The sequence below is a fragment of the Lonchura striata genome, chromosome 1 (genome assembly GCF_050655825.1).
Source record: "Lonchura striata isolate lonStrDom1 chromosome 1, ASM5065582v1, whole genome shotgun sequence".
Lineage (NCBI taxonomy): Eukaryota > Metazoa > Chordata > Aves > Passeriformes > Estrildidae > Lonchura > Lonchura striata.
The window spans coordinates 117,477,933-117,503,940 of record NC_140703.1 but is presented as its reverse complement, the minus strand read 5'-3'; the positions used below and the strand labels follow the sequence as shown (position 1 = coordinate 117,503,940).

The 26,008-nt window shown below is 49.0% G+C and overlaps 2 pseudogenes; one reads left to right on the top strand and one right to left on the bottom strand.

Annotated features, from left to right (window-relative positions):
- Positions 1 to 860: 860 nt before the first annotated feature.
- LOC146768854 (uncharacterized) lies at positions 861 to 9,662 on the bottom strand (annotated as a pseudogene).
- A 5,850-nt stretch (positions 9,663 to 15,512) lies between these two features.
- LOC146768853 (uncharacterized) lies at positions 15,513 to 25,844 on the top strand (annotated as a pseudogene).
- The last annotated feature ends 164 nt before the right edge of the window (positions 25,845 to 26,008 follow it).

The following is a 26,008-nucleotide window of genomic DNA, read 5'->3' as shown; positions in this document are numbered from 1 at the left end:
CTCACATCATCCCACCGGGGCAGCTCTTGGGCTGCAGCATCTGGTCCTTGGCACAGCTCCCTGCCATTGCTGACTCTCACTTGGGACAATTCCAGATCTCTCCTGTCTTCCCATTGGGACATGTGGGAGAGCACACCTTGTCCCCATGCTGAGAGGTCTTGGTACCTCTCACCTTCCCTCCGGGAATGCAATTGGGCATCATCCCCTTGGGAATCCTCTGGGACACTCAGATCTCTCTGCAGGGACAGCTCGTGGCACCTCTCGTCTTCTCCCCATCCCATCTCCTGCTGCCCACTCACATCTATTTCCCACTGGGAAATCTCTTGGGTTGTCACACGTTCTTCCCTCTCCCACCCCTCTTGGTACATCTCACTGTCCTCCTCCCACTGGGACAGCTCCTGAGCTCTGATGGTTTCTTCCCCTTCATAGAGCTCTTGGTGTGTCCCCCCTCTGTACTGGGAAACTTCCCAAACTCCCACACGTACCTGGCCTTGGTACAGCTCTTGGCTGCTCCTGGCTCCATGCTGGGACACTTCTTGGTCTCCTGGAACTTCTCTCTGGTGGTTCTCTTCCACATCTTCCCTCTGGGAAAGCTCACGGTCCATTTTTGCAAAGGTCCTCTCCTCCTCCTCCTCAGTCTGTGACAGAGGCAGGACTGAGCTGCCCACTGCCCCTGACCACGGCTCGCTGGCGGCTTCCAGCCAGCTGGGCAAGGTGCTGTGGGACCGGGAGGTGGAGTTGTCTTTCTCCTCTCTGCTGTCTCTGTCTGTCGCTGTCGGCCGCTGTCGCTGTCGGCGTCTGGCGCAGACAGAGCCAGGGAGCTGCGTCCTCCTCAGAGAGCGGCTCTCCTGGGACTGGGCACCCCAGGGCTCTGCGCCCCTTGGAGACCCTCAGCCCGGGCGGGGCTCCCTGATGTCACAAGGGTCTCTGGCCACCATCACGTCCCACATCACAAAGGGCCGTGACACCATGTGCCGTGTCACAAAGGCCCACCCCCAGCACCCGAACCTGTCTCGGTTTATGTTTATTTCATTAAATTATTGTTAAGTGGTACATTCTGTTGACTGCCCATGTTTCCACCAAGTTGTTGTTTTTCCCTAAGTTGTGCACTCCCTTTAAAGGTGTCCCTCATTTATTCCCCTCCCTTTGTCCCAGTCCCTTCCCTGCCTGTCCAGGCAACCCTGACCCTTTTTCCTGAATGTTCCCTGCCACTCAGCCCCATGGCCAACCCCTGATTGAAACTCCCACTTGGAAATCTCCTAATCCAGGATGCCCCATTGGCCCCTGTGCTTTTCCCTCTGCTTCCCTGATCCTGATGGTCCCACAGTGTTGATGTAATCCCCTCACTCCTGCCCTGAGGATTCTGAAGTGATATGCAGAATAAATAAATAGACTCCACAACTCAATGTAGTTATGAAGTGGGTATGTATGCCAGCACCCAGCACAAATGAGATAGCTCTCCAAAATCTTGTGCCCCGAGCTGGAGTTTGTCCCACAATTTTATTCACAAAGGTGTTCCATATGCAATACAGTACACAACTTTTCTATGCATATTCAACCCCTGGCCCCGCCTGTCTTCGCCTCTCATGCTAAATAGGTCCACGCCCTTCTGGGCACGCGTGGTTTTCTCTGGTGGTCTTTACGGGGGTCTCTGATGGCCTTTTGAGGCTGAAACCATAGTCTTCTTCTGCACTGAACTTTTGAACTCTTCTCTGCGCATGCGCCTTTGGTCTTCTGCTCTGTTATCTGGATAAGTCCATCATCCTTGACAGAGGGGTCTCCTTATCTGAGTTCTTTGCATTCCTGGTCTTCTCTGGTATTTGTCTTTTTGCAAGAAGCTTTAAATAAATTTTCTTTTTCCTATGTCTTTTGCGCCATGGCAGAGGTTTCTTAAAATTCAACACATGATTCTACAAACAAGATACATTCATTTTGATACATTCATTTTTGATACATTCATTTTGTTAGCTCAAGTGATCTCTGGAAGATCTCTTATTTCAGTCCCCCCTTTTCTTAAAACATAGTAAATTCTTTTACTAGATTTTACTGTTATGACAGTTTTCTTTTAGCAGGATTCCATGAGTTCTAGAGAGTGAAGTTAGAATGGCCACACGTTGCGACATATTCCAATTCCACAAGAGTGTTAACATAGACATTATTAGACTTATAGTAACTAATATTAATAAAACAATAATGGGATGACACAGAGTGTTCATGATCCCCGTTGCAGTCGGTGACCATCCAAATAGTGCATCCCACCAGTTATGACTTGCATCTTGTTTTATTCTTTGCAGGACTCTGTTTATTTCAGTTACATCATGATGGACTGTAACCAGAGTTCTCTGCCCATTCTTGTGAATCTCTTCTATGATTTTGATTAGATCTTGATGTTTCATTAATTGTTTTACCAGGGTTAAATTCATTCCAATAGGTGTGGGTGGTAATTCATTGTAGGTTGTGTAGTTTGATTTTATTAACTGGTGGGATACGACTGGTGCTGAGTATATAAAGTCACACCCAGTAATCTTGATGAAGTTGCAAATACAGAAATTGGAATGATTTTTACTAGATAAGGGGACTTTGTTTTTATCAATTTCTATAACGTTACACACAGTTCTCAAACACACACAGCCATCCCCTATATATACTAGTATAGTTTGTTGGTTGGTGTCTGGGTGAATTTCAAAGTGGCAAATGCCCTGATCAGTGTCAAGGCATACGTCTTGAGCACTAATCAGATTACTCTCACAGATGAATCCCCGCTGTTCTCGAGCAATGCAAGGCTCTAGGTTAATGGTTTGCCATTTCCCTTGGTTTTTCCAGGCCCATGCCCTGTGTTCTGAGGGGTATAGTACTGACTTTTCATGACTCAACCCTAGAGCAACAATGGGGTGAATAGTGTGAACCGTGGCATTAAGAATAGTGAGCACAAAGGCAGTAGCAGTGTTAGTGGTGGGATCATATGTAAAATTTACCATGGTCCACCAAGACTGGAGGTCTCTCTCAAAGTCTGTAGCACTGTCCCAGACAACTTTTCGTATTTCAGCTGGAAACACCCCTTCACTCCCTTCCCTTATGATTAAAGCAGCTGTTGACTGTATCCATAATTGCGCTTGTATACAGCTAAGGGCTAAAGATATGTTCTCTTGAGCTCCTTCTAATGCATCTACCAGTAAGCTATGGTCTTGATCTTCAAAGTCTCTCCATTTTGGCAGCACTTTTGAGACTTGCCACTGACTATTTCCTAGTGCTAATAGAGATGACTGTAAAGGCTGTTTTAGTTTTGTCACATCGCTAGTTGCTATAGCTAATTTATTCATTAATATTTCGGAGTCAATCCCATTCAAAACTCCCAACCCGGTCCCTAATATCCCAGTTAAATCCCTTCACATTCTATCTTGGAGGTGTACTTGTTTTTGTAGCCACTTTGTCCATCCTTGAAAGGATGACCTTAGAAAAGGGGAGCAGGCTGGCTAAACTGTCGAGATATTAGCTTGCATTAACAGTTCAACACGTTTAAGGGACCATTCTGGGTTAAATAACAGTTTCTGTTGACCCATATTCCTTATAACATATGGCCCGATTTCATAAACTCTGGGTTCAAGATTGAATGGTATATTTTGGGTTTGCGCTTGAGTGCTGGAGCGGGTTGTAGTAGGTTTGGCTATAGCATTTATTGTAAATTTGAAAGACAGTCCAATAGTGTCACGGGCCCAGAGGCAAACCACATCAACAGTTTGTCTTAATTTGAATTTGTACCAACAGTATAATTTACTTGGATGATTGCATATCTTCTGGCGCTTATTCACACTGATTTGGGTTACTTTATTGTGGGTAGTCCCATTAATCATCCGACACCCTAATTCAATTACCTCTCCTATGGTCCCTTGAAGTGACCACAACTTCTGTTTTTGCCACTCTTGTTGTGTATATATTTGATTACTGTGCATGACCAGAGTTGTTAGATTTAAACCTTTTAAATCGGAAGACTTCCCCATGGATCCCATGTATTGAGTAAAGGCTTGGGACCAAAGCCATTTAGCGTTGTTCTGACTAGGTTTACCTTCTAATTGTTGGAATACAGCTATGATCGTAAACAACATTTCAGCAAGAGTCCCCACCCACCATCATACATTCATTTTGTCCAAGTAAATTTTAGTTTCAGTTCACCATCACCCGGTATTATCTTCCAAGTGTCTTCCGGAGCTTTCTTAACCCGGCTGTGGTGAATCCACGTGTTTTGTTCTTTAATCTTGATTGCAGTGAAGGTAGTAAGGAGTACTTGGTATGGTCCCTCCCACTGTGGTTCCAGGGCTTTCTCTGTAAGAGACTTAACATATACATAGTCTCCAGGTTGTACATCATGTACCGGTGCATCCAGCCCCGCACCCCGAGTTCCGGCCACATATTTCTCAATTGCTCTAAGTTGTTTATTTAGAGCGATCATATAGGAGGTCAGTGATATGTCCTGGGCAGACGTTCCCTTCTGCACCCCATATGGTCTCCCATAAAGTAATTCAAAGGGACTCAGTTTTTCTTTGGTCCTGGGTTTGGTTCAAATCCGCAGTAGTGCTAATGGGAGGGATTGAGGCCACGGCAAATTAGTCTCCTGTCCCAATCGTACAATTTGCTGTTTGATCAAATGATTCATTTTCTCTACTTGACCACTGGATTGTGGGTTATATGGGGTGTGAAGTTCCCAGTCTATGCCCAAGTATTGGCTCACCTGTTGTACTAATTTTGCAATAAAATGTGATCCTCTATCTGAGGAGATTGTGGCCGGGACCCCGAATCGTGGTATGATTTCTTGTACCAATACCTTAGTTACCTCCCGAGCTTTAGAAGTCCTGGTGGGGAATGCTTCTGGCCATCCTGAAAAGGTATCTGTTAAGACCAGTAGAAACGTATACCCCCCTTTTCTTGGCAATTCCATGAAATCAATTTGCCACTGTTGCCTCGGCCCCTGGCTCTTCCCCATCTGGCCAAGTTTTGGTTTGGGAATATTCTTGGGGTTTGTCTGGAGGCAAAGGTCACATTGTGGAGTCACTTGAGTGATAGTGGCTCGTAAATGTCTGGCTATGATTCTTTCATTCAGATATTTATACAGAGCATCAATTCCCCAGTGTGTTTTCTGCTGCACTTCCCTTACTAGGGACCATAATAAACAGGAGGGTATGACTAACTTTCCTTCTATGGTGGCCCATCCCTCTGGGTTGTAATCCCCTTTTTGCTCTTGAATCAATTTTGTGTCCAATTTATTGTATTTTGGCTTACCTTCAAGGGAAATTTGCCCATCTGGAATCAGGGCTGCCTCATTTATTATTTCAATTTTTGCTGCTTCTTTTGCTTTCCTATCCACCAGCTCGTTTCCTTCTTCTAATTCTGAGTTTATCCTCTGATGTGCTTTAATGTGCATAATCGCTACTTTCTCTGGCAACTGAACTGCTTCTAGAAGTTGCAGTATTTCAGATGAATGTTTAATGTTTTTTCCCTTGAGAGTTCAGCAGTCCTCTCTCTTTCCAGATGGCTCCATGAGCGTGCACTACTCCAAATGCATACTTTGAGTCCGTATATATATTTATCTCTTTCCCTTTTGCCAATTCTAAGGCCCGAGTTAGAGCGACTACCTCGGCCTTTTGTGCAGAGGTATTCGTTGGCAGGGGTCCAGATTCTATTACCTTTTTGCAGGTAGTTACTGCGTACCCGACGTGCCGTTTTCCACTGACGACGTAACTGCTTCCATCAGTAAACCAGAATTCTGCATTTTCAAGAGGGGTGTCCTTCAGGTCAGGGCGGCTGGAATAGGTGGCCTCGATGGTCTCTAGGCAGTCGTGTTCCACTGGTTCTCCTTGGTTTCCACTGAGGAAGGAGGCCGGATTGACAATGTTAGTCACCACTATCTCTACATCATCTTGCTCTACCATAATAGCTTGGTATTTCAGGAATCATTGTGGGGAAAGCCAGTGTCCGCCTTTCACCTCCAGTACTGCAGACACCGTGTGGGACACTAGCACAGTAATTTTCTGGCCCAGGGTGAATTTACATGCTTCTTGGATGTTCATTATGACCGCTGCCACAGCCCTGAGGCACCCAGGCCACCCTTTGGCGGCTGTGTCTAATTGCTTAGAGAAATAAGCAACTGCTCTCTGGTATGGGCCGAGGTCCTGTGCTAATATTCCCAAGGCAATTCCTTGCTTCTCATGGGAGAACAAAAGGAAAGGCTTACTCACATCTGGCAATCCCAGAGCTGGAGCTGACATGAGGGCTTCTTTCAGTTGGTTGAAAGCCTGCGTAGCTTCCTTTGTCCATTGGATGTCCCTGCTTTCGGTTGCAATTAATTCATATAAGGCTTCACAAATAGTCCATAATTATAGATCCATAATCTGCACCACCCCGTCATCCCCAGGAAAGTTCGTAATTCCTTTACAGTTTGAGGTTTTGGGGTTTGACATATTGCTTCCTTCTGGCTTTGGCCCAGGCTACGTTGTCCAGCACTGACTTTGTAACCCAGATAAATTACTTTCTGTTTGACTACTTGGGCCTTTTTCTTTGATACCCAGTACCCTTGGAGCCCCAGAAAGTTCAAGAGGCTTACCATCCAGGCCACGCATGCTTCCTTCGTTCGTGTGGCTATCAGGATGTCATCTACGTATTGCAGCAGCTTCCCTTCTTCAGGAGGGGCTTTCCAGGTCTCTAATTCCTTTGCAAGTTGCTCTCCAAACACAGTGGGTGAGTTTTTGTATCCTTGTGGGAGTCTCATCCATGTAAGTTGGGTCTTTTGCCCACTTTTGGGGCTTTCCCATTCAAATGCAAAAATTTTCTGACTGGCTTCATGGATAGGAAGGCAAAAGAAGGCATCTTTTAAATCTAAAATGGTAAACCAAGTTAATTCGGGTGTTAAGCAAGTTAATAACGTGTAGGGATTGGCCACCACAGGATACAGATCTTCAGTTACCTTGTTCACACCTCGCAGATCTTGTACTAACCGGTATGACCCATCAGGTTTGCTAACTGGTAGGATAGGGGTATTAAAATCAGACTGACATTCTTTTAATAATCCTAGACGCAAAAAGTTCTCAATTACTGGGCTAATCCCTTCCCTATCTTCCCTCCTCAAGGGATACTGTTTAACTCTGACCGGTTGCTTTCCTTCTTTAAGCCGGATTGGTATAGGGGAAGCATTTTTTGCTCTCCCTGGTACATCAGAGGCCCACACCCCAGGGAATACCTGATCCATTACCTCTTTATCAATTTCAGTTTCTCTCGTGACTTCATTAGTAGTTAATATTAAACTTAATATTTCTACATATTTTTGATCGTTTACCTCCAGGGTCATGTCCCCATTTTTAAATGTAATGATTGCTTGTAATTGTGCTAGCAAATCTCTGCCCAAAAGTGACTCAGGGGAGTTGGGCATATATAGGAATTTGTGGATTCCCCACTGCTTTCCCAGTTTGTATTTGAGTGGCTTGAAGAAAAATGCCTTTTCAGTTTGGCCAGTCGCACCCGTAACTATAGCATAATTATCTCCTATGGGCATCAGAGCTGTATTTAGAACTGAGTATGTTGCCCCAGTGTCAATTAGGAATTTTACTTCCTTCTCCATTTCCCCCAGCTTCAGATTTATAACCAGAGGGCCTGCTGGGGTAGTCTCCTCCGGTCCTCCCTATTTTTCTTGCACATGGGCCCCTACTTCTCCCCTTTGATTCCCTTGTCCATTTTGTTTCCATTCTGGACAGTCCCTCTTCCAATGGCCCTGTTTCCAACAGTTTGCACATTGATTTCTGCCCAACCGGGGGAGCCTTGCCTGGATGGCCCCTGCCTGCTTCCATATTTTCCCCTCTGCTCCTCCTGTACTATTGCTACTAAATTTTTCATCCCTCGCTTATATCCTTCTTCCCTGTTGCTAAAGACCCTCCAAGCTTCTCCCAGTAGAGTTTCTAAATTCCGGGCGTTTTCTTCTCGAATCTTTTGGAGTTTGCGCCTAATATCCCCTGTGGACTGCCCCAAAAATAGATTAACTAGTTGTTGTATCCCCACCTCAGATGCAGGGTCTAGTGGTGTATAGCACCGCATTGCATTTCTCAAACGGTCTAGGAACTCTGTGGGGGATTTCGAGGGTCCCTGTTTAATAGCATATAGAGCTGACCAATTTATGGTTTTAGGCATTGCTCTTTCCACTCCCAATACCACCCAGTCTTGATATTTCTTTAGCTTTTGTCTCTCTTCTGGTTGGTTTGGAAAATGTTCTCTTAGATCTACTTGTTGTTGACTAAAGTGATCTGCTACCAGATCTCCTGCTATTTTTAGAACTAACTGCTTTTCTGTTTCAGTGAATGCATCTAATAACAACTGAATGTCACCCCAGTCTGGGTTGTGTTGCTTCATAATGTATCGTAAACGTTTAGCAGTGTTGACTGGGTCATTTTGCTAATCTCCCGTGACCCTTTCCCATGCTTCCAAATCAAGGGTGGAGAATGGTACCTTAACTAGTACCTTTTCTCCTTCTGATGTTACAGTTTCTCGTAAAGGAGCTTGCAATATTTGTCCTCTGGTTCGAGATGCAACTGGGCTGCTTATGGGGGTTGGAGCGTGTGCTCTTTCTGAAGGAAGAGAAGGGGTAGGTGGAACAGGTGGTGTAGGTGGTATAGGTGGTGCAGGTGATGCAGGTGACGCAGGTGATGCAGGTGATGCAGGTGGTGTGTGTAGTGTAGGTGTTGCAGGTGGTGCAGGTGGTGCTGATGCCTCTCCTAAGTTCTCACCCCTTCCTTCTTGCCTTCCTAAGTGAGGACTAAATAGATTGCTTGGATCTTGTTCTTGTTCTTCTAGTGCTGTGCGATAAACTTTATCTATCCTGGTGCACCTCTGGCCTATACTACAGGCTGAGCAGCACCGTTTAAGTTTCCCCATTTTGCCTCTGTTTTCTTTTTCAAGAGCTAGAACGAGGGGATCAGAGGGGGCTTTGATGCCACAGTCCCTTTGCCAATCAGGGTTATTTCGGAGGGAGAAAAACATATCACAATAAGAAACTTCCTCCCATTTCCCTTCCCTTCATAAAAATAGCATTAGCTGTAACAAGGTATTATATTCTAATGTACCTGTAGGAGGCCATCTGGCCCCCTCCTCTAGGCGATAGAGTGGCCACCAATGGGAGCAATATTTGATTAAACTCTTTTTATTTTCCACACCCCCTTTGCCTGCTATTTCTTTCCAGTGAGCTAAGATGCATCCTAATGGACTGGCCTTGGATACTTCTGTACTTTGTTTTGCTCCCATTATGTCTCTTTAACTTATTTTAATCACGTATGTAACTTGTTGTTTGCCCCTTCCCGCACAAATTATAAATTCCTACGAGTTTAATCCAGACTATTGGGAAAAAAGAACTTTTTTTTTTTTTTTTTTTTTTTTTTTTTTTTGTTAGAACTCAGCAGCAGATGCTCTCAATCCTGAACGGCAGTCTCACCGCATAACAAACTCTTAGGAACCAGTGACGCTTGTAAGTGGTGATTGCAAGTCCTAACTTGTACTAGCTGCGCTAGTAGCTAGCCGTGTTTAAAGCGATCTTAGAAATCGCGGCTTGTGCACGCCCACTGCGCTATTGGCCAAATTGGGCTTAGAGCACTTTTGTTAGCTCTGAGCTGTGCTCTCGTTGACTAGAGGCAGCCCTTGCCCTGTATGCACGCTGCTTCTCAAGCAGATGTGCCCATCTGTTCTATCAGATAGTGCTGACTGAGAGCTGCCTCACCCCCGCGCTTTCAAGATCGCAACGCCGTGCTGCGTTCAGGTATCTTAGCACCGCCACGTCTCACACTCTTAAACTCACACAGACACCCACACGTATGCAAGCATGCACGTCCGGACGTAACAAACACACCACACTGAAACTGGGATTTCTCCCTTTCCGCAAGCCGCTCTATCGACCACGGGGAAACCTTTCCCACCCCTCCAGCTGCGCAATCAGTTTTTGGGGGGGGTGCAACCTCTTTCCTTCCCCGAGCTGCACAATCAACGTTGGGGGAGAACCTCTCCTCCGCCGATCTGCTTGCAAGCCCCTTTGGCAAACCTGCGCGCAAAAACATCTTAATGCGACTTATCAGTGCCTTCCCTTAACAAAAGAAAATAATACATACCGCTTTTGGTCCGCTTATCAACGGGCCGTAGTCTGCTCTCTGTAGTGTACAGCCGAGGCACAGAGTCCCTCCGGGGAAGTGCCCCGCGGCGCCTGAGGGTGTCTGCCCTCAACTGGACCCACAGATGAGCAGAGAAGTCCCTTCGTGGTCGCCAAATGAAGCGATACGCAGAATAAATAAATAGACTCCACAACTCGATGTAGTTATGAAGTGGGTATGTATGACAGCGCCCGGCACAAGTGAGATAGCTCTCCAAAATCTTGTGCCCCGAGCTGGAGTTTGTCCCACAATTTTATTCACAAAGGTGTTCCATATGCAATACAGTACACAACTTTTCTATGCATATTCAACCCCTGGCCCCGCCTGTCTTCGCCTCTCATGCTAAATAGGTCCACGCCCTTCTGGGCATGCGTTTTTTGTGGTGGTCTTTACAGGGGTCGCTGGTGATCTTCTGAGGCTGAAACCATAGTCTTCTTCTGTATTGAACTTTTGAACTCTTCTCTGCGCATGCGCTTTTGGTCTTCTGCTCTGTTATCTGGATAAGTCCATCATCCTTGACAGAGGGGTCTCCTTATCTGAGTTCTTTGCATTCCTGGTCTTCTCTGGTATTTGTCTTTTTGCAAGAAGCTTTAAAGAATTTCTTTTTTTTTTTTTTTTCCTATGTCTTTTGCGCCATGGCAGAGGTTTCTTAAAATTCAACACATGATTCTACAAACAAGATACATTCATTTTGATACATTCATTTTTGATACATTCATTTTTGATATGTTCATTTTTGTAGCTCTAGTGATCTCTGGAAAATCTCTTATTTCACGCCTGCCCGAGCCCCCGGAACCCGGGCTGGCTCTGTGCGCTCCGGCAGCCACGGCGGGACCGGCCAACAGCCGGGGACTGGGCTTTGCCCACAGCTGGACCTGCAGAGCTGCAAGCTCTGCCCTGCACGCTGTTACAGCCACGGCAGGGACCAGGCCAGGGAGGAAGGAGGAGCCTCTTTGCCTTCAGCTTCCACGGGGAAAGTTTATTCGAGGTGCAGGGAGCAGGATAAAAAAGAGCCCCTCACCCTCGTTTGCAAGGGGTTTTGCTCAGATCCAAGTCAGACGGCGGGCACAAACAGCGAAGCAACAGGGAATCTTCAGGGCAGGAGTGAGGGGATTACATCAACACTGTGGGACCATCAGGATAGGGGGAGCAGAGGGAAAGGCACAGGGGCCAATGGGGCATCCTGGATTAGGGGATTTCCAAGTGGGAGTTTCAATCAGGGGTTGGCCATGGGGCTCAGTGGCAGGGAACATTCAGGAAAAAGGGTCAGGGTTGCCTGGACAGGCAGGGAAGGGACTGGGACAAAGGGAGGGGAATAATTGAGGGACACCTTTAAAGGGAGTGTACCACTTAGGGAAAAACAACAACTTGGTGGAAACATGGGCAGTCAACAGAATGTACCACTTAACAATAACTTAATGAAATAAACATAAACAGCAACAGGTTCCTGTCTGCTCCAGTGCCGTTGGGGTGCTGGGGGTGGCCCTTTGTGACGCGGCACATGGTGTCACGGCCCTTTGTGATGTGGGACGTGATGGTGGCCAGAGACCCTTGTGACATCAGGGAGCCCCGCCCGGGCTGAGGGTCTCCAAGGGGCACAGAGCCCTGGGGTGCCCAGTCCCAGGAGAGCCGCTCTCTGAGGAGGACGCAGCTCCCTGGCTCTGTCTGCGCCAGACGCCGACAGCGACAGCGGCCGACAGCGACAGACAGAGACAGCAGAGAGGAGAAAGCCAACTCCACCTCCCGGTCCCACTGCACCTTGCCCAGCTGGCTGGAAGCCACCAGCGAGCCGTGGTCAGGGGCAGTGGGCAGCTCAGTCCTGCCACTGTCACAGACTGAGGAGGAGGAGAGGACCTTTGCAAAAATGGACCGTGAACTTCCCCGGAGGGAAGATGTGGAAGAGAACCGCCAGAGAGAACTTCCAGGAGACCAAGAAGTGTCCCAGCATGGAGCCAGGAGCAGCCAAGAGCTGTACCAAGGCCAGGTACGTGTGGGAGTTTGGGAAGTTTCCCAGTCCAGAGGGGGGACACACCAAGAGCTCTATGAAGGGGAAGAAACCATCAGAGCTCAGGAGCTGTCCCAGTGGGAGGAGGACAGTGAGATGTACCAAGAGGGGTGGGAGAGGGAAGAACGTGTGACAACCCAAGACGTTTCCCAGTGGGAAATAGATGTGAGTGGGCGGCAGGAGATGGGATGGGGAGAACACGAGAGATGCCACAAGGGCTCTCCTTGAAGAGAGATCTGATTGTCCCAGAGGATTCCCACGGGGATGATGACAAGGAGATGTCACAGAGGGAAGGTGAGAGGTACCAAGACCTCTCAGCATGGGGACAAGGTGTGCACTCCCACATGTCCCAATGGGAAGACAGGAGAGAGCTGGAATTGTCCCAAGTGAGAGTCAGCAGTGGCAGGGAGCTGTGCCAAGGACCAGACGCTGCAGCCCAAGAGCTGCCCCGGTGGGACGATGTGAGTGAGCGAAAGCTGTCCCAAAGGGAGGAAGATGTGAGCAGGCAGGAGCTGTCCCAATGGGGACACAACATCAGCTCTGAGATCTGGGACAGACCCTTGTGCCCAGGGAGGGACGAGGAGCCTCAGCCTTGTCCCCCAAAGGGGCCCAGCTCTGCCGGCCCCGTGGGCACAGAGGTGGCAGCAGAGGCAGAGCCTGCCCTGACCAGCGCCTCTCCTTCCCTGCAGAGTCCCACGGAGGCCGAGCCGGCAGCTGCTGCCCCGGCTGGAGCTGCTGAGGAGGAGGAGGAGCCGGGCTGGGCAGTGGCAGAGTGGACAGGGGCAGAGCTGGCAGAGGAAGACAGCGTGGAGGCCTTGGTTTGGGCAAGTCTCTGGGAATCCGACAGTGAGGAAGAGCTCTGCCAGGAGACATTCTCTCTTGTCCAAGCGCTGTCCCAGAAGGAGGACGATGTGAGCTCCAGCGCTGGGGAGAAGCCTGTGGGCCCAGTGACGGAGGGGGACACCCAGCCTTCTCCCCCTGAGGGGCCCAGCTCTGCCAGCCCCATGGGCACAGAGGTGGCAGCAGAGGCAGCCCCTGCCCTGCCCAGTGCTTCTCGTGCCCCAGGCAGTCCCACAGAGGCCAAACCAGAAGCTGCTGAGGAAGATCTTCCCCACGGAGAAGCTGAGGAAGTCATGAGCAGCCAGCAACTCTCTGTCCAGAAAGGATATTTAGAGCAAGACCATTCCGAGGATGAACTCAGCAGCTCTGAAGAATCCTCAGACTGGGACTTATACATGGAGCGAATGCTGCACCCAGAAGCCTTCAGTAGTGCAGATGTTTCGGACTGGGAAGACTATCCATCCAGCGGGAATGGCAGCAGACCCTCAGGAGTCTCCAGCTGGGAAGATGACAGCGACACGGGGCTCGTGCAGGAGAACTGGCCCGAGCACGTCATCGTGGCCAAGCCCTTGTACCCAGAGGACGATGAGTGGGACGATGTGAGCCTCCTGGAGCTGCCCCCAGAAGATGGCAAAGTCGAAAAATCGACAGTTTGTGTGTCAGAGGGTCTCGCAGTGCCCGTCCCTCGGGAGGCCTGGGCTGAGTGCCCGGCACAGGAGCCGTGCAGCCGAGGGCCGGCGCCTGCCCCGCACAGCCCCCCCAGCCCCCGGCCTGCCCGGCTGGGAGCCCAGGCCCTCCGCGGGCAGCCGGCTGCCCCCAGGAAACGTCCCTCCCGCTTCAGGCGGGCGCTGCGGGCGCTGCGGGGGCTGTTCCGCTGTCCCTGCATCAGGCCACGCTCTGAGGACTGAAAGAGACCCGGGAAAAGGTGAAGAAGATGAAGAGTAGGAAGGTGAAGAACAGGAAGAAGATGGAGATCACCGCTTCTGACAATCCCGCTCCTCTGTGTAAGGGCAGCAGCTGTTCGGTTCGGCTCGAGGGGCTCAGAGATTGCTGCTGCAGATCCTCCAAGCCAGGGAAGAGAAAAGCCTTTGGATGGGCCAAGCAAGCCAAGCAAAACCCAACCAGGCAGAGCCACGAAGGCCTGGGCAGTGGGGCTTGGAAAATGCCCACCCAAAGAGCCCAAAGCTCCCCCATCCCTGCCCCGCACACACCCGGCCCCGGGCTGGAAGGTGCAGCAACCATTTCTGGGGCACAAAGCAGAGGCTCCTGGAACAGACTCAGCACAAACCGCTCCAAGTCATTGGCAAAGAAAAGACAAAGTTGAAGACAGAGACACAGAAAAAGAGGACAAAGATGACATAGCAGATGAATAATATGAAGACAGTGAAGAAGGTGAAGAGAAATAGGATGAAGAAGATGAAGACAGCAAAGAGGAAGAAGACAAAGATGAAGACTAAAAAGACAAGACAGAGAACATTTATTTAAGCATAGATAGATGAAGTATAATAATAAGAATTTAGAAATACTTAGAAGAAGAAGAGTACTAGGAATAGGAATAAGAATTTCAAAATATGTAGAAGAAGAAGAATAATAGGAATAGGAATAAGAATTTCAAATTATGTAGAAGAAGAATAGGAATAGGAATAGGAATTTTAAAATTTGTAGAAGAATAAGAAAAAGAATAAGAATAGGAATAAGAATATAAAAACACATAGATGCAGAGGAAGAAGAAGAATAGTAAGAAAGAGTCAGAAGAAGACCCATAAGAAGACTAAGAATAGAGAAATGAAAAGAAAATTGAAGGAATAAGTAAAACTAGCAAATAATTTATTTTTATTATATATTGTATATTTCTTTCACAGTTATGAAATAAAAACATGAATGTACCATGTGTTGTAATCACAATGCATTCTAATGTCCCCACGCTGTTCCCGTGATTGAAGAACCTGTGTGTTTCTAATAAAGTCTGTAGGGCACCAGAGCAGAGTGCCCGGATCCCATGTCCTGTCTCCCCGAGGTGCCGATGGATTGTCCCAGCCCGAGCCCCGGAGCGCCCCGCGAGCAGCGCGGGCTCAGCCCCGGCGGCAGCGGGAGAGTTCCCGGCCGGGCCGGCGGGGCAGGGCTGTCGCTGCTCTCTGCAGGCAAACGGGAGGCGCAGGCTGAGCCCGGCTGGCAGAGAGCTGTGCCGGGCAGCCCTTTGCAGCAGGGCTGTGCAGCCAGCAGAGCCAAGGCAGCAGAGCCCCGCTCTGCCGCTGCCCGTGGCCGGGGAGCCGGGCCGGGGCTGTTCCTGCAGCCCTGCCTGCCTCCAGCAGCCCCGGGCCGGGCGGGAGGGGTTCCCCCGCTGCAGCCCCAGCTGAGGCAGCAGCAGCAGCTCTGTGCTGCTCCTGGCACATCCCTGCGGCAGCAGCTGCACGGGGCTGGGCAGCCGCAGAGCCCAAAGCAGCGCAGCAGCAGCGCAGCAGCAGCGCAGCAGCAGCGCAGCTCTGGGGCTCTGCTGCTGCTGCTGCTGCTGGGCAGCCCCACAGGGCTCAGGGCTGAGCAGCCGTGCCTGGAGCCCGCTCCTGGCTCCTCCAGCCTCGGGGCTGCTCCTCTGCTGCTCCAGGGCAGGGCCTTTCTCCGGGACTGCCTTTTCTCTCTGCTGGGAGAACTCTCCCAAACCCCAGGATCCCTGGGGCTCGAAAAGATTTCCAAGGTCATTGAGTCCCAGCTGGGCCCCATGCCCACCTTGTCCCCAGCCCAGAGCACTCAGTGCCACCTCCAGGGGACACCTGCAGGGATGGGCACTGCAAAGCTCCCTGGGCAGCCCCTGCCAGGGCCTGAGCACCCTTTCCATGGGGAAATTGCTGCTGCTGTCCCAGCTGAGCCTGCCCTGGCCCAGCCTGAGGCCGTTCCCTCTCCTCCTGTCCCTGTTCCTGGAGCAGAGCCCGACCCCCCGGCTGTCCCCTCCTGGCAGGGGCTACAGAAGGATTGTTCCTTTCCTAGGCCCTCTCCTCCTGTTCTCTGCTTTCCAAAACTAAAAGGGAATATGTCCTAGGTTGACTGTATGATGCCTTTATCCCCAATCGTCTGCCCTGTTTATGTTGGATAATAAGTTCTACGCATTTTAGACGTTCCAGGAGTGAAGACGGGGGGAAGAAGTGAGGAGTTTTTTTTAAGAACTGCACTCCCTCCTCCACATTCCTGCTCCTGGACAGTGCTGCCTGTGGATGGACAGACAGCGAGACAGAACTCTACTGTTTTTCTAGATAGTTTTAGCTAGCTGAGGCAAAGAAGTTCCCTGGACTGTGGTTTTTTCCCTTTCTCTGGACCTGCTCTGGATGAACACCAGCAGAGCAGCAGCAGCAGCACCTGTGGCCCAGTGGGCCCGGCCTGGGCCGTGGCATTTCCAGCACCGGAGGGACTGATCAGAGACTGAGTGAGCCCAGCAGCAGCCCGGGAGGATTAGTCGGAGTTTGTCCCTCTCTAAGAATAGCAAGAAATGTTACTGTTTAATATTGTTTAAGTTTTCTTGCTTAATAAACAGGTTTTTCCCACTTTTCTCCAAAAAAGTATCTTTCCCAAACTAGTTTTGGGGGAGAGGGGCTAATTGAATCTGCTGTCCAAGATTAAAAAAAAAACGTTTTCCGATTACCATCTGAGTAGGAGTTGCCTTGGGGCAGTTTTCCTTATCTGCTGTTAATGGCCCCATCAATGCCTGGCCACATGACTCAGAGATAACACCGTCCAGGAGGAGGAGGTGATTAAGGACACAACTTGTGACTCATAATAACCCATTGTGAGATGCTCTGCCCAAGGGGAGGAGCTAGGCATTCCCACCTGGATAAAAGTGGAGATTTCTAGACAGAGGAGAGCCTTTTCACAGGTTCTCTGAGAAGACACAGCAACTACATCTGCCATCCCAAGAGGACTGCAGCTACTCCAATTCGGACTGCTACCAGCACACTGGCCAGGTTGTATTCTGACTTTGTCAGTAGCCCTTCCCTTTGTATTATTGCATGTATTTTTGTCCCTTTCCCCTTTTCCCAATAAATTGTATTTCTGACTTGGAGTCTCTCACTGGTTTTACTTTCAAACCAGAACATCTGCTTTCCTAAAAGAACCCTTTCTGGGGGCTCTTTCCCCAAATTTGCCCTGAACCAGGACAAATACATTTATTGATGCCCAACTACCAGGCTTTGAGAAAGTAGAAAAAACCTTTATTCCTCTGCTGATTACATGTTAATTGTGCTTGTTCTGTAGTGGGTTAAAACAGACAGTAGCCATGTTGCTTACATTCATCATATCTCTTGGGGTGGAAGCCTTCATGTAGTCCTGGTCTCTAGGCTTTTTTGAGGTTTTAGCACTCTTCTGGTCACTACGATTCTTGTCCCTTCCACGTAGCTTTTACAGTAGAAGAGCACAGATTAATATAGGTATTGAGCTGGGCTTGGTGATAATGATAATGATTTATAAGGCACTTGTAAAGATACTGGAGTAGATTCAAGAGATGTATAGTTTATAGTTTTTTCAGCCTACCCTGCATCCTAGTTCCAGCAGTATGTTCTAGGGGTTTATTAGTAATTGTGCTTGGTTTGTTAGAAAAAGAGCAGGGGATGAGGTTTTACAGCCTCTCCTTTCCTTCTCCTCTGTGAAATCTGTTATGTCACTTTTTGAGAATGTTCAGTTTCCCCTGAATGTTAAAGAGACCATCTTTCTAGTATTTATTCTGCTAAACTTCCTGGTAAACTTCCTTTATACAGCCTGCAGTTTCCCTAGAGTGAAGGCTGAGATGTCCAGAGGAGCTGATGAAACCCTTCACCCAGGTGTGGAAAATTCTGAGTGGTGTCGAGAATGGAAAAATATGGGCCAGACCCTGAAGGAATTTTCTGACCCTGTAGAGTGGGATTTTCCAAGTGAACAAACTCAGAATCCAGCTGAGGTGGGGAAATACCTGAAAGAGAAGTGCCATAATGACTCTAAGGAGGAAAAGCTCATTGCAATAAGCTGGGCCCTGGCCTATGCTTATCGCACACTGCTAGATACTGTAGGCCAGCAGACAGAGGCAGGGGGCAGGGAGATAAACCAGCAGCTATCCCAGTCACTCAGGCTGCAGACAACACCCCAGTTACTCAGGCTGTAGCTAAACCAGACAGTGAACCTAAACCACTGGCAGTCGCTGGGGGAAAGAAGAAAAGCAAAACTGACCGGCCAGGGACTAACGATGATAATCCAAGAAAAAGACCCTCAAAGGTAATTACTGACACAAAAGCCAGAGTTAGAGCAACTGAGGCAGGATCAGAAGCCACTACTGAGTCCTGTTCCCTGAAGGACCTTGAAAAGATTACATTCGACGACCTGATGAGTTTGTAATTAGTTGGTTGGTCCGTCTTTGGGATGCTGCAGGGGAGGCTACAATTCTGGATGGCACTGAAGCGAGACATTTAGGATCCCTGTCACATGATCCTGTCATTGACCAAGGAATGATGAGGGGGATTAACCCTCACAACCTCTGGGCACGGGTTCTGAAAAGTGTAGCACAAAGATACCTGTGTGCAGATGATCTTTATATGCAGTAAACCAGTGGAAGACTATAGGACAATGAATTCAACGCTTAACGGAAATGGCAGTGGCAGAGATTGTCTTCTCGGATGATGTAGATACTGTAAATCCAGACTTGGTACCGTGTACATCTGTGATGTAGTGAAAACTTGTAAGACTTGGGCCACGTGAATACGCTTCTGCTGTAGCAATAATGAAGCAAGATGAGGTGAGGAGACTGTGCTCGATATGGCAAAGAAGCTCTGAGCATATGGAGATGGTGTACTTGGCCCAACACATGCTAGAATTGCAGCAGTGGAAACACGTCTGCAGAAACTAGAAGACAAGATAGAGAAAAATCATAGGAAACTCAGGGAGGACATTCTCCAAATCTCAGAGGGAAAGATCAGAGGTCCTGGTACCCAATGCAGACATTCCCCAGATGGGGAAAGAAGGTACACCTCACGAGCTGAGCTGTGCTTCTTCCTGCTCAATTGTGAAGAAAATATGAGGAGATAGGATGGGAAACCTACTGCTGCTCTGGCACAATGGGTGTGTGAATTGAAGGGAGGCAAGACTCCAAGAGGAAATTTCACCAAAAGTGAAGCAGCTCCAGTAACCCATAATCAAACTGCCATATATGATGATGATGACGATACTTTTGATCCACTTAAAGGAACCTGCAAGACATATGCCCCAGGAAAGAAGGATAACCAGGCTTAGAGGGGCCTGCCTCTAGCCAGATAGAAGCTAGGGAAAACCGTATTTTCTGGACTGTGTAGATTCGTTGGCCTGGCACATCAGAACCACAAAAATAAAAAGCTTTGGTCGACACTGGTGCGCAGTGCACATGGATCCCATCAAAATATGTGGGGGCAGAACCTGTTTCTATTGCTAGTGTGACAGGGGGATCACAGAACTTTACTTCAGTAGAAGCTGAAATCAGCCTGACTGGAAATAAGTAAAAAAACCAGTCTATTGTAACTGGCCCAAAGGCCCCATATATTTTAGGCATAGACTTCCTCCAAAGTGGGTATTTCCAAGCCCCAAAGGGACTCAGGTGGACATTTGGGATAGCAGCTATAGAAACAGAGGGCATCAAGCTATTGAACAGCTTGCCTGGACTATTGGAAAACCCATCTGCAGTAGGACTCTTGAAAGTAGAAGAGCAACAAGTACCAATTGCCACCTCAACAGTGCACCGCCAGCAGTACTGAACGAATCGAGATGCCGTGATCCCCATCCACGAAATAATCCATGAATTAGAGAGCCAAGGGGTGGTCAGCAAAACCCACTCACCTTTCAACAGCCCCATCTGGCCTGTGCATAAATCTGAAGGAGAATGGAGATTGACAGTGGACTACCGTGCATTAAATAAAGTAACTCCACCTCTAAGCGCTGCTGTGCCAGACATGCTGGAACTCCAGCACGAGCTGGAGTCCAAGGCAGAAAAGTGGTATGACACTAATAATATTGCCAATGCATTTTTCTCCATTCCTCTGGCAGCAGAATGCAGGCCTCAGTTTGCTTTCACCTGGAGGAGCATGCAGTACACCTGGAACCAACTGCCCCAGGGATAGGAACACAGCCCCAACATCTGCCATGGACTATTCCAGGCTGCACTGGAAAAGTGTGAGGCTCCAGAACATCTACAGTATATTAATGATATCATTGTGTAGGGGAAGACAGCAGCAGAAGTGTTCAAGAAAGGAAAGAAAATCATCCAGATTCTCCTGAAAGCTGCTTTTGCCATCAAGAAGAACAAAGAACCTGCTCAAAAAATCCAGTTCCTAGGAGTGAAGTGGCAAGATAGACAGCATCAGATTCCTACAGATGTCATCAACAAGGTCACAACGATGTCTCCACCGAGCAGCAAGAAGGAAACACAAGCTTTCCTAAGTGCCATAGGTTTCTGGAGAATGCACATTCCCGAGTATAGCCAGATTGTGAGCCCTCTCTACCTGGTCACCCACAAGAAGAACACTTTCCACTGGGGCCCTGAACAGCAGCAAGCCTTTGCCCAGATCAAGCAAGAAATCACCCATGCTGTAGCCCTTAGCCCAGTCAGGACAAGACCAGATGTGAAGAACGTGCTCTACTCTGCAGCCGGGAGCCATGGTTTGTCCTGAAGCCTTTAGCAGAAGGTGCCTAATGTGACTCGAGTCCAACCACTGAGATTTTAGAGTCGGAGCTATAGAGAGTCCAAAGCCAACTATACTCCAACGGAAAAATAAATTTTAGCAGCCTATGGAAGAGTCCAAGCTGCCTCAAAAGTGATCGGTACAGAAGCACGACCCCTCCTGGCACCCCAACTACCAGTGCTGGTTAAATGTTCAAAGCAAAGATTCCCTCTACCCACCATGCCACCAGTGCCAAATGGAGCAAGTAAGATTGCCCTTATTAGGCAGCACACCCGGACTGGAAAACTGAATTGCCCTGGGATTTTGGAGATAATTACAAACTGGCCTGAAAGTAAAAACTTTAGTCTCGCTGATAAAAAAGAAGTAACACATGCTGAAGAAGCGCCACCATATAACCAACTGCCCGCAGAAAAAACACATCACGCACTTTTCACTAATAGTTCTTGCCGCATTATAAAAATAAAACGGAAGCAGAAAGCAGCTGTATAGAGTCCCACACGACGGGTTGCAGAAGCTACCGAAGAAAAAAGTAGATCAAATCAACATGCTAAACTCAAAATGGTTCAACTGACCCTGAACATTGCTGAAAGGGAGAAGTGGCCAAAGCTCTACCTCTACACTGATTCATGATTAGTAGCCAATGCTCTGTGGGGGTGGCTGGAGAGGTGGAAAAAAGCTCATTAGCAATGTAGAAGGAAACCAATTTAGGCTGCTGATGAGTAAAAAGACATTGCTACAAGGGTAGAGATGCTACCTGTGAATGTTCGCCATGTAAATACCCATGTGCCCAAGAGCAGAGCCAATAAGAAGCACCAAAACAAACAGCAAGTAGATCAGGCTGCAAAGATACAAGTGTCAAAGACAGACTTAAATTGGCAACAAAAGGGGGAATTGTTCTTAGCACAATAGGCCCATGATGCCTCAGGTCATCAAGGCAGACATGCCACCTATAAGTGGGCACGAGATAGAGGGGTGGATTTAACCATGGACAGTATTTCTCAAGTAATCCATAACTGTAAGACATGTGCTGCCATCAAACTGGCCAAGCAGGTGAAGCCCCTCTGGTATGGTGGGCGGTGGTCCAAGTACAGCTATGGGGAGGCCTGGCAGATTGACCACATCACACTGCCCCAGACACGCCACGGCAAGCGCTACGTGCTCACAATATGAAAAGCCACCACAGGATGGTTGAAAACCTATCCCGTGCCTCATGCTACGGCCCGTAACACCATTCTGGGCCTTGAGAAACAAATCCTTTAGAAACATGGTACCTCTGAGAGGATTGAATCAGACAATGGGACTCATTTCAAGAACAGCCTTATCAACACCTTAGCTAGGGAATATTGTATTGAGAGGGTGTACCACATTCCCTACCAAGCACCAGCTGCAGGAAAAGTAAAGAAGTACAATAGACTGTTAAAAACCACCTGAAAAGCATTGAGTAGGAGATCTTTCTAGATTTGGGAGCAGAATCTAGCAAAAGCCACCTGGTTAGTTAACACCCAAGGCTCTACCAGTTGATTGGGCCCTGCCCAATCTCAGCTTTTATATCTAGTAGATGGAGACAAAGTTCCAGTAGCCCATGTCAGAGATTTGTTAGAGAAGACGGTGTAGATCAATTCTGCCTCAAGTACAGACAAACCCATTCATAAGATTGTCTTTGCTCAAGAACCAGGTTGTACATGGTAGATAATGCAGAAAGATAAAAAAACACGATGTGTGCCTCAGGGAGATCTGATTGTTATGTAAAAGCCATGTGTAAATATCACTGTTTGCTGAATATTACTGCCATTGTCTGTGTATAGCTGTATATTGAATATAAAATATATGTCTTTATAGGGTTTGAATATATATAGTAATTTTAGTAGTAAACTGACGATACAGAGATAAGGGGTGGAATGTCCTAGGTGGACTGTATGATGCCTTTATCCCCAGTTATCTGCCCTGTTTATGTTGAATAATAAGTTCTACACCTTTAAGACTTGTTCCAAGAGTGAAAAGAGGGGGAAAGAAGCACAGGGTTTATTTTCAAGAACTGCATTCCCTCCTCCACATTCCTGCTCCTGGACAGTGCTGTCTGCGGATGGACCGACAGCGAGACAGAACTCTCCTTTACTTTTTTTCTAGTGAGTTTTAGCTAGCTGAGGCAAAATAGTTCCCTGAACTGTGGTTTTTTCCCTTTCTCTGGACCTGCTCTGGACTGAACACCAGCAGAGCAGCAGCAGCAGCACCTGTGGCCCAGTGGGCCCGGCCTGGGCCGTGGCATTTCCAGCACTGGAGGGACTGATCAGAGACTGAGTGAGCCCAGCTGCAGCCTGGGAGGATTAGTCGGAGTTTGTCCCTCTAAGAATAGCAAGAAATGTTACTGTTTAATATTGTTTAAGTTTTCTTGCTTAATAAACAGGTTTTTCCCACTTTTTTCCAAAAAAGTATCTTTCCTGAACTAGTTAGGGGGGGAAGGGGCCAATTGAATCTGCTTTCCTAAAAGAACCCTTTCTGGGGGGGGGTCTTTCCCAAATTTGCCCTGAACCAGGACAGAGAGGAATTCAGGAGCAGCAACCAACTTTCTGACCGGGAAGAATGTTTAGAACAATACCTTTCCTGGGGAGAAGTCAGCAGCTCCCAAGACCCCTCAGACTGGGACGAATAAATGGAGCAAATGCTGTCTGGAGGAGATGTCTTCAGCTGTGCAGAACTGTCTGACTGGGAAGAATAAGTTGGCCAAAACGTGTCCAGATGGAATGGCAGCAGACCCTCTGGACTCTCCAGCTGGGAAGATGACAGTGACTGTCCTGGGTTGTAAGATAAGCTTGTATTCTATTTGCCATCTGTTGAAGGCAAACCTGTTGGGCAGGTTTTGTTATCTCTCCCAAAGACAATGGTTTGCCCCGTAGAGGCAATGGTTTGTTTATACACTATTGACTGACTCACTGCCGGGCTGGTAAATGTAACACCGTGAGGGATCCCACCCAGAGGGGGAAGCCAAGCACTCTATTATTGTTTAAAGGGGTAGCTCTTTGGAGAGACGAGGCAGCTCTCTGGGCGGGACTCCGAGAGAAGTGGCTCGCTCTCTCACTCTGCTTCGCAGGATCTCGCAGCGAAACAGCCGGGGAGGCGGTGGCGGTGGAGCTCGGAGGCAACCCCGGCGCAGAGGAAGACCGGCCCCACTGCCACCAGATCTTCAGAGGAAAACTATACCCTTCAAAAGATCACCACTGCAGCTGCAGTTCATCAACCACTGCAAGGGGAGCAATCGTCCCAGAAGGACTGCTTACTGGCACCCCGAATCCTCAGGTTCTGGACTTTTTTTACTGGTTTTGTTTGTACCGATTGCATTTGCCTTTTTAAATTGTTGTCTAGTTTTCTCCTAGTAAAGAATTGTTACTCCCATTCCCATATCTTTGCCTGAGAGCCTTTTGATTTAAAACTCCTAGTAATTCAGAGGGAGGGGGTTTACTTTCTCCATTGCACAGGAGGCTTTAGCCCTCCTTCGCAGATTCCTGTCTTGTTGAACCAAGACAGTGACACGGGGCTCGTGCAGGAGAACTGGCCCAAGCATGTCATCTTGGCCAAGCCCTTGTACCCAGAGGACAACGAGTGGGACGATGTGAGCCTCCTGAAGCTTCCCCCAGAAAACAACAAAGACCAGAAATGGAAAGTTTTTATGGCAGAAGGGCTCCCAGCACCCGTCTGTTGTGGTGTGGTTTTCTTTGATTTGATATTCGTCCTGTGTCTGTTCAACCCCCCTCCCTAATCCCCTCCCTTCCCCAGTTGCCAATCTTCCCAAGCTGTTCCCTAACCTCCTCCTCTCCAAGTTGTCAATCCTCCCTTTCCCTGCCCCTTTCCCCAGAACATTCCCTGTCATTCCTCCTAATCCCCTCCCTTGTTTCCAGAGAATTCCCTGTCTGTCTGGTGAGGCTCAACACCCTATTGGTTACTTTGTGTTACTCTACTCCCATTTCCCCTGATAGGTTTGTGATGTGTTAGTCCCTCCTTAGACTCCTCCCCAGCCCTACCCTCATTGGTCGCTGTTCCTATACCCCTTCTCTTGAGTTCCGGTATAAAACCTTTGTTCGCCCTTCTGGGAGGGTCTTGTGGCTCGCTGAATAAAACCATCCTGTTCACCCCCAAGTCCCGTGTTGCCTCCGTCTGTCCCCGCGCCAACAACTGGGACTGCAGAGTTTCAGAGGGGGAGCGGCCGCCCGTTCTCTTCCCTCTCGCCGCCTAGCACGGCACCGCTCGGAGTATTGCGGCCAGAGAAGCTGCCCGTGTTACAACACCCGTCCCTTGGGAGGCCGGGGCTGAGTGCCCGGCACAGGAGCCGTGCAGCCGAGGGCCGGTGCCTGCCTCGCACAGCCCCCCCAGCCCCCGGCCTGCCCGGCTGGGAGCCCAGGCCCCCAGGAAGCAGCAGGAGGAGGGGGCAGCATCAGCATCTGTGTGGGCAGCGCAAGAGAGCGAGGAGGGGACCTTGACTGGGAGGACAAAGACCGGGAAGATGACATCGAGCCAGAGCTTTCTCAGTGGGAAAATAAGGAACAGGCAGAGGTGTCCCATGGAGAAATGAACAACTCCCAAGAAGTTTCCCAGGGGCAAGATTGCCCTGAGCAGGAGCCATCCCAGGAAGAGCTTTCTGACTGGGAAGAGAGCACAGAGGAAGATCCGTCCCAGGGAGGAGTCACAAGTGACCATAAATGCTGTGGCTGGGAAGAATACTTCTCTGGGGAAGAACTGTCCTTGATGGAAGTCACCAGCTGCTCAGACCTCTCAGACTGGGAAGAATACACTGAGCACAGGAAGATAAGAGGAGAAGAAATCAGCTGTGCAGAACATTCCAATGGGGAAGAATACATTGGCCAAGACCTTTCCCAAAGGGAAGCCTGCATTGACCAAGACATGTTGAGAGGGAATGGAGGCAGACGCTCAGGACTCTCCAGCTGGGAAAACGGCAGTGACACAGGGCTCGTGCAGGAGAACTGGCCCGAGCACGTCATCTTGGCCAAGCCCTTGTACCCAGAGGATGATGAGTGGGACAATGTGAGCCTCCTGGAGCTGCCCCGAGAACAGGACAAAGACCAGAAATGTAAACTTTTTGTGTCAGAGGGGCTCGCAGTGCCCGTCCCTCGGGAGGCCTTGGCTGAGTGCCCGGCTCAGGAGCCGTGCAGCCGAGGGTCGGTGCCTGCCTCGCACAGCCCCCCCAGCCCCGACCTGCCCGGCTGGGAGCCCAGGCCCCCAGGGAACAGCAGGAGGAATGGGCAGTGTTGGCGCTGGCAGGGCCAGTGCTGGCACAGCAACACAGCCTGGAGGCTTTGGCTTCGGACTGTGACTGGGATTCTGAC